Source organism: Neofelis nebulosa, chromosome 15 (genome assembly GCF_028018385.1).
Source record: "Neofelis nebulosa isolate mNeoNeb1 chromosome 15, mNeoNeb1.pri, whole genome shotgun sequence".
NCBI classification, from domain to species: domain Eukaryota; kingdom Metazoa; phylum Chordata; class Mammalia; order Carnivora; family Felidae; genus Neofelis; species Neofelis nebulosa.
In genome coordinates, this window is record NC_080796.1 from 18,969,186 (window position 1) to 18,976,935 (window position 7,750).

A 7,750-nucleotide genomic window follows, 5' to 3' on the forward strand; every position below is an offset into this window, starting at 1 on the left:
GCTGATCAAAACCAGAATAAGATCACCCACGCTCCCTAACCTGCTCGCATATCCTGCCTCACAGGAGCCTGTTGCAAAACATCATTATTCACCAATGAGAAAACTGCTGTATGTCTACAATAACTTAAAATTAGAACAAGAACCAAACAAACTGGAGAGTAGTTCTCTCAATGATGAAAAACGTGTTAACAAATGGAGAGTTCACGCGCCGGGCAACGGCCCGGGAGCACCAGGAAAACAGTGGGATAGAGACAACTCTCTGAACACGATGACAATAAACATAAGAAAGAGGGTGCCTGGGTGGCTCAGTCTTGGGACTCTTGATTTCCTGCTCAGGTAGTGATCTCCCGGTTTGTGGGTTAGAGTCAGGGTCAGCGCTGGTAGTGTAGGGCCTGCCTGGGATTCTCTCTCTCCCTCACTCTCTGCACCTTTCCTCTCTCTCAAAATAAGTGAAAGAAAAGAAAAAAGAAAGAAAAGAAAAGAAAAGAAAAGAAAAGAAAAGAAAAGAAAAGAAAAGAAAAGAAAAGAAAAGAAAAGAAAAGAAAGAAAGAAAAAGGAAGGAAGAAAGAAGGAAAGAAAGAAAAAGAAAAAGGAAGGAGGGAAGGAAAGGAAGGAAGGAAGGAAGGAAGGAAGGAAAGAAGGAAGAAGGAAGGAAGGAAAGAAAGAAAAAGAAAAAGGAAGGAAAGGAAGGAAAGGAAGGAAAGGAAGGAAGGAAGGAAGGAAGGAAGGAAGGAAGGAAGGAAGGAAGGGTGCGCTCCCACTGCTCTTCAAAGTCGGGCTAGGTAAAAAGGGGAAAGTGCAAAACTGTATCATCCCAGATGCTAAAAAACCCACACAGACAGGAACACCTAGAAAACGCAGTGATAGAAAACAGATGAGTGGTTGCCTGGGGTAGGAGCCCCGTTACAGGGACCAGGAGAGGGGAAAGGATTGCAAGGGGTGTAAGGAGACTTGTGGGGGAACAGATTTATTCACTAACTTGATTATGGTTAAAGGTGATAACAAATACCGAAACTTTTAATTATAGGGTTTAAATATGTTCAGTTTATTGTACATCAATTATACCTCAATAAAGTTGTATCTGTGTATGTGTCTATATACATACAGATACACACAGACATAGAAAGGCCTGAAAAAATGCTCAAGTATTAACAGAGGTTTGCTGTCTGTGTTGGATCACGAGGAAGTCACAGACAGACATGCACCTGCATTTCCAAACCTTCTACACTAAGCACACACCTTTCTTTACAACAGGGGTACAAACTTCCAAGGCTACAGCAGGCATTGCAAAGTGGCCCCACAGTATTGGGGGAGGAGCAGAGGGCCCTGCGTGTGACAGGCACCTGCTGACAAGGCCTGCACTCTGCAGGGAGCGGCCGTCACAATGTCCCAGCCAGGCCTGCCAGATCAGGTCATTTATCATAAGGATCCAAGAGCCTGAATATTTATGTGGAAATCTCCGTATTTTTCAGTGCTGGCTCGAATGTGTTTAAACCTGTACGGGCCAAATAACACACATTTGAAAAATCTGTGGCAGTCAGTCTGCAGTCCTGGCTTTACCATAATATAAAAAATAAAACATAAAAAGAGTTCTTACTAACTCTGGTGGACGTGGTAAGAAGTTGCCAGTTCTAAATAACATGGCCAAAAATTCTACGGAGACCTTTAAAAATTTCAGTTTAAAAATTGCACCCTTTGAACAAACACACACCCAACAATCATTATACTAGACCCTCTACTTAGATTTTTCTGTTCCACTTTAGAGAAGTTCCACACAACACTTTCTGTGTTACCAAAGTATGAGGGGCTGCTGAAGACACATGCCTAAAACAGAGAATTCCAAGTGCTTACAGACCCACACACATCGTTATATAAAGAACACAACATGGACAAAGCTAAAACTATCTAAAATTGAAACTGTTCAAAAATCCAAGAATACTTCTGAGGATAAGAACGAAGTCGTCTTCGTAACAAATCCACTGGGCTCCTCCCTATTCTGCAGTTGACCTTAACAGCAGGGGGATAAACAGTATTAAAAATGCCAAGTATCTAAACTATGTGTAACGCTCACCTTTCTACCGGGACTACAAATAAAGTGTCTACACGGGCTCACGGAGAAAAGCAGCTCCCGTTAACTCCCCTGTTCTGGAGACGGCATGGTACCTGTGACAACACCCCTGCTGAACAGCGAAGGTCACGTTCAGCAGTTGGAGGTTGCCCCTCTCCTCTAGGACACAGTTAATGGGTCAGGTGCCTACCCTGGGCCAAAGGGCAGTCAATTCACACATTAGCCATATCTAGGACCCATGGCCAGGTTTTTATCTGCCTCGGGAATCTGAACGCGCAAGACATATTTCTATTTGCTGAAGGTAAAAGGATGCCATGAGGTGGAGTCAGGGCCATGGCCCGCCAAAGCCACGAAGAAGCAGAAACTTGGCAAGCACAGAGGAAGGCAGCTGGCAGAAGGAAGAGCAAACACCGGGAGTAGCTTCGTCAGATCTGCAGGGGTGCACTACCACCCTCCATCTCGAGGCTTCCAGAAGCCCAGCTGGAAATGCACTTCCTCACCACCAATGGACAGCCTTACAACCAGGGCTGGCATGAGGGGGCAGCTTGGGTGGTCCATGTTCTTTGACACCAGCTGCCATTTCATCAGCAGAAAATGCCTACTTCTTTAGCACCCCTCTGTGAGAACGGAGGCATTAGTCAGAGAAGTGTTACTTTGAAGAGTGTGTAACGGAGGCCAGTCTAACTTCCTTCTCTCTTAGCCGCAAAATACAGCTTTTCAAAACCAACACGGGGAACTGCAAGAAAATGAAAATCCTCTTGGGAGGAAAGCACGGTGTTCGTGTAGTTTTAGCATTCGTCCTCAAAGGAGATAAGACGGCCACCAGGATGCAGGGGTGGTGCTCTGGCTGACTGAATGGCACTCGGCAGAGGCACAGCAAGGGACATATAGTTTACTCGGTCATTTCTCAATAGCAAACTACGTCGTTGCCAGAACACTGGGCCCAAAAACACCTAGAGTTAGGAAAGCTTTGAGCGGTTAAAACCAGTAGTTTTTCTTAGCAGTGGATATATTGGGTCTAAGACCCCAAGAAATACAACTTAAAAAAAAGAAAGGGGGGGGGCGCCTGAGGGGCTCAGTCAGTTAAACTTCTGACTCCTGGTTTCAGCTCAGGTCATGGATCTCATGGTTTGTGGGACCCAGGCCGTGTCAGGCTCTGCGCCGACAGCACGGGGCCTGCTTGGGATTCTCTCTCCCTCTCTCTGCCCCTCTGCTGCTCGCACTCGCGCTCTCTCTCTCTCTCTCTCTCTCTCTCTCTCTGAAAATCGACAAACATTAAAAACAAGAAAAGAGAAAGAAAAGAAAAAAGGCAAGACGAGACTCCCTTTCTTGGGACAAAGGCTGCCATTTTACTGTTTTGAAAGCGTGATTAACATGGACAGAAGTCTTCCCACGTCAGGACTGCAATGCTCACAGAAGAGTAGGATTACAGCCTAAGTGCAGGGCAAACTTCATCAGGTGGCAACAAAAAGATGTCCTGTTGTCTGCTTTGAAGTCAAGAAGTCACGAGAAAAAAAAAGTTACAAGAAGACAGAAAAGGAGAGCGTGGATATTCTGCAGAATTTACCATCCCCTCTCTCTATAATTATGATGTTGGGTCGGCAAGCTCTGCTCTTTAAACATGGGTTCACCTACCTTCCTCCACCCTTTGGCTTCCTTGGGCAGCACATCACATTTCTGGGCCACCTGTGGACTATGCAAGCGCTTGTCTAGGTCACCGGGCAACTCCCACTAAGAAATCGATGTCATCTGGGGAACTCTCTCTCTCTCTCTCTGTTCTTCCACAGCAATTAATCGAGATGATCTTGGTTCTAGCTCTCTTAGCTTGGAGGTTCCAAAGATAAAGGCTTGCACCGTGAGTTCTAAGGACGCCCTATACTCATCGATACTTTGTTATCTGGTGCTAACATTACTCGGGCCCTTTGCTGTGATCTGTTTCAAGTACACGTACCCTGTAATGAACTCAGTCCAGCATTGCTAGCTGACCAGCAATACGTAAAGACGCCTCTACGGACCAAAACAAGTAAGTATGATTTCAGCTAGGATTTGAAATGTTACGTGGGTACGCACACAGGTCCTTAAAAACAGCAGTAACGGTGATTCCAGAATTCAGGACCCGACTCAGTATTCACATGGTTTCCTAAACACGCTCTTCCGAGAAATGTTTCATCTTTATTCTTTAAAAAAAAAAAAAAAAAAAAAAAAAAAAGGCACTAGGCAAGGACACAGCCGGCTGGGCCTCCGGGGGCCCGGCACTCGTCTTGGAGCAGGAACGCAGGCGGTTTCCCGGCGCGGGCGCGACCCCCGGCTCCCTCCGGCGGCACCGCGCACACTCGCCCGACCCGTGGCGGGGATGGCTGCCCGGGGGCCAGCGGGGTCCCACCGCGACCCGGCTCGGGGTGAGCGGGGACGGCGCTCCCGCTCGCCGGCCCCTCACCTTCCACACCTGCCCGCGAGGCCCGGCTCCGCGGCTTCTTTCGCTGGCTCCGGCCGCCAGCAACGCGCCGGGCGGGGGTCGCCCCCGAAGCCCAGAGGCGAAGGGCGCCCCGCACCAAGCAGGGGGAGGCTGCGCGGAGGCGGAGGGCACAGCTCAACCGGCAGCGGCGCCGCGCCGAGCGCGGACCCGCGAGCGGGGCGCGCGCCCACCGTCTCCGCGCCCGGCCCGGCCCCTCCCCCGCGGCCCGGTCCCACACGGACGGAGGACGCGGCGCAGGGCTCCCTGTTACCTGCGGGAGGCCGGCGGGGAGGCGGCCGAGGGTCTTGGCTCCGGTCCCCTCTTCGCCCCCTGTTGACACCAGCCACCCTCGCCTACCCTGTGAGGCTGTGGCCACTACACCCACAAATCTTCGGGGGGTATGCTCCCTCCGACACCATAGAGACGGGTCCGGAAACCGGACAGAACGCCAGCCTTCAGCCCTCCGACGCCACCACTGAGGCGAACGAACCCGGAACCGAGAGAGAGAGAGGCGGCACAGGTGACGCTCAGGCCGGCGCCATCTTGAGTGTGGGCGCCGGTGCCGGTCGGCACTTCGCGCCCTGCTCCCAGCGGCCTGGCTGGTTTGTGAAGATGTCTCCTCTCTTGGCGTTTGAGTTGAACTCGCGAGTTTGTCTTGATATTAAGTTTTAGGCTTTTAGCCGCGCGGTTTTAATTTGACACCCGCCCGAATCCAAAATGGCCGCCGTCGCCTCCAACAAATAGTAAAGGGGCTGGTCGCAGAAAAGAAGTATGGAAATTGGCCTGGACTTTTAGGAGAGTGACGTCACTCACCCCCGCAGCCGCGATTGGTTGCGCCGCGTGGGCTGAAGTCGTGCGGAACTGCGGCTGAAGCTGGCGGAGGTGATGGTGGTTCAAGCTTAAACCTTTGAGTCGGGAAGTTTGAAGTTACGCTTAATTCAGCGTACATTGGGCTTAATCATGTTAATAGTACCTGTTAATGGTTTCTACTTAATAGGATTCTGTGTGTGTTTCCCTGTTCTCATCTGTATGGTCGCAGTAGTGGCAGCCATCACTACTGCTTAATACAACCTCACAGTTGACAGCTGACCTCAATAATTTGATCATCCAAAACTTGTAGTTTCTTTCTGGGAACTGAAAGTTTCTGGTCGCTGAAAAGGTTTAAGATGGATAAGGACACCACAATTTCCTCCTGAGGTTAAAAGAAAGCAACTAGGCCTAATTTTGCTCCATATTCAGAAATGTATTAAACGCATGTTTATTGGGAGGTAGGCACATACAGTATTTAATCTGCCGGATAAGCTTGACAAAGCCTGAGCTGTCTATTCTGGGTCAGCACTGGCCTATAGAAACTGAATTCAAGCCACATATTAACTTCGCTAGAAGCCACCTTAAAAACATTTCATCTTTTTAAAACTTTTTAATCTTTAAAGATTTAAGTCTTTAAAACTTTTAAATCTTTAGGGGCGCCTGGGTGGCGCAGTCGGTTAAGCGTCCGACTTCAGCCAGGTCACGATCTCGCGGTCCGTGAGTTCGAGCCCCGCGTCAGGCTCTGGGCTGATGGCTCGGAGCCTGGAGCCTGTTTCCGATTCTGTGTCTCCCTCTCTCTCTGCCCCTCCCCCGTTCATGCTCTGTCTCTCTCTGTCCCAAAAATAAATAAAAAACGTTGAAAAAAGAAAAAAATTAAAAAAAAAAACTTTTAAATCTTTTACTAAAGAAAAAAAAGATGAGGTGAAGTTAATATATTTAAACACAGTATATCCAGAAGATTGTCATTTAAATATGCATTCAATAGTAAAAAAAAAAAAAAAAAAAAAATACTGTGTTACTGACATTTTTTGTACTGTCTTCAAAATCTGCTATGTATATTTTACAATTTGGACTAACCATATTTTAATGCTCAGTAGTCACCTGTGGGTAGTGACCATCATTTTGGAGAATACAGCCCGAGGCGGTGTGACCACCACCTTGCACTAGAAAGTTGAGAGGCAGAAATGGGTTCACCTACCTCCCTCCACCCTTGGGCTTCCTTGGGCAGCACATCACATTTCTGGGCCACCTGTGGATGATGCCACATAGTCACCATCTGGCAACCAGAGATCTTACAGACCAGTGGTAGAGCCAGCACCATTAGGGATGCAGCCTCCAATGGAATCTCCGAAGGCTGAGGACACCTTGAATTTTTAGACCCTGTTCATTCAGATGTGGAGAGCATTTTCTAAAATATTTTAAACAATTCACCCAGCTTGAATTCTTTTGGGAGCCCATTTCTACTAGTCATCATGATAATTAATAAGTTGTTACTTTTGCCAATAAATACTCACTTCTGACACTCATCATGATAATTAGCAAAGCATCCAGTGCCATCAGCAATCCAGTTGGCTAAAGTGTTTGTAGCTCCATCTCTGGAATGTAGCCTTTCTGGAATGATTCCAGCTAGCAACCTCTGGAGTGTAGATTCCTGATTACTAGAGTGCTGCGTCTAGGGCATAGCTTCAACCAATTAACCCATGCAGAATATTCCACTGTCAATGCGGAAATAATTTAAATCGCCAACAGACATCATGACACCCATGCTTTAAGGAATATTGGCATCGCTTTGGAAACTGTGAACACTATACAAATGTTGCAAAATTTAAACTTCATGTTGTTACACACTAATATTTATTCCACAAATATTTAACATATACCTTTTCTGTGTCATGTACTATGCTGACCACTAAGAAGGAAGAAGACACAATCATTGCAAAAACGTGGGTTCAAGGGGCCCAAATAAAACGTTTTTTTTTTTTTTTTTTTTCCTTTTTAAGTGATTGAGGATGTGTGAGTAGCTTAATGCTAGAAAAGTTATCTTAGTTTTGGGAAGTTCCCTGCCCCGGCTTCAGTATGTAAGTTTCAAGCTACTGTTGTGTGAGGCTAGATAGGAACTAAATGACTCTACACTTCCCTGATTCCTCTAAGGCTTTCCTGACATTTGCTCCATGTTGACTTACTCAGTACAGCAAATACTTTATTTTTTTCTAATGTTTATTTATTTTTGAGAGAGAGAGAGAGAGAGAGAGAGCACACAAGTGGGGTAGAGGCAGAGAGAGAGAGAGAGAGAGGGAGACACAGAATCTGAAGCAGGTTCCAAGACGCAGGGCTTGAACCCACAAACCATGAGATCATGACCTGAACCGAAGTTGTATGCTCAACTTACTGAGCCACCCAGGCTCCCCCAGCAAATA

At 47.3% G+C, this 7,750-nt stretch overlaps 1 protein-coding gene across 9 annotated transcripts in view; it reads right to left on the bottom strand.

The window, feature by feature from the left end:
- The window catches only part of SCYL3 (SCY1 like pseudokinase 3), a 41,332-nt gene extending 36,341 nt beyond the window's left edge, over positions 1–4,991 (bottom strand). For 2 of the 9 annotated variants that reach the window (XM_058701519.1, XM_058701515.1), the window contains exons 1-2: positions 4,795–4,908; positions 4,139–4,245 (exon numbers count right to left, since the gene is read on the bottom strand). The gene's annotated coding sequence lies outside the window, so the exon portion shown is untranslated. Of the gene's footprint in view, positions 1–3,703; positions 4,246–4,794 lie in introns of all 9 variants that reach the window. The other 7 variants (XM_058701516.1, XM_058701513.1, XM_058701520.1 and 4 more) reach the window with 6 other exon arrangements.
- Between the last annotated feature and the right edge of the window lie 2,759 nt (positions 4,992–7,750).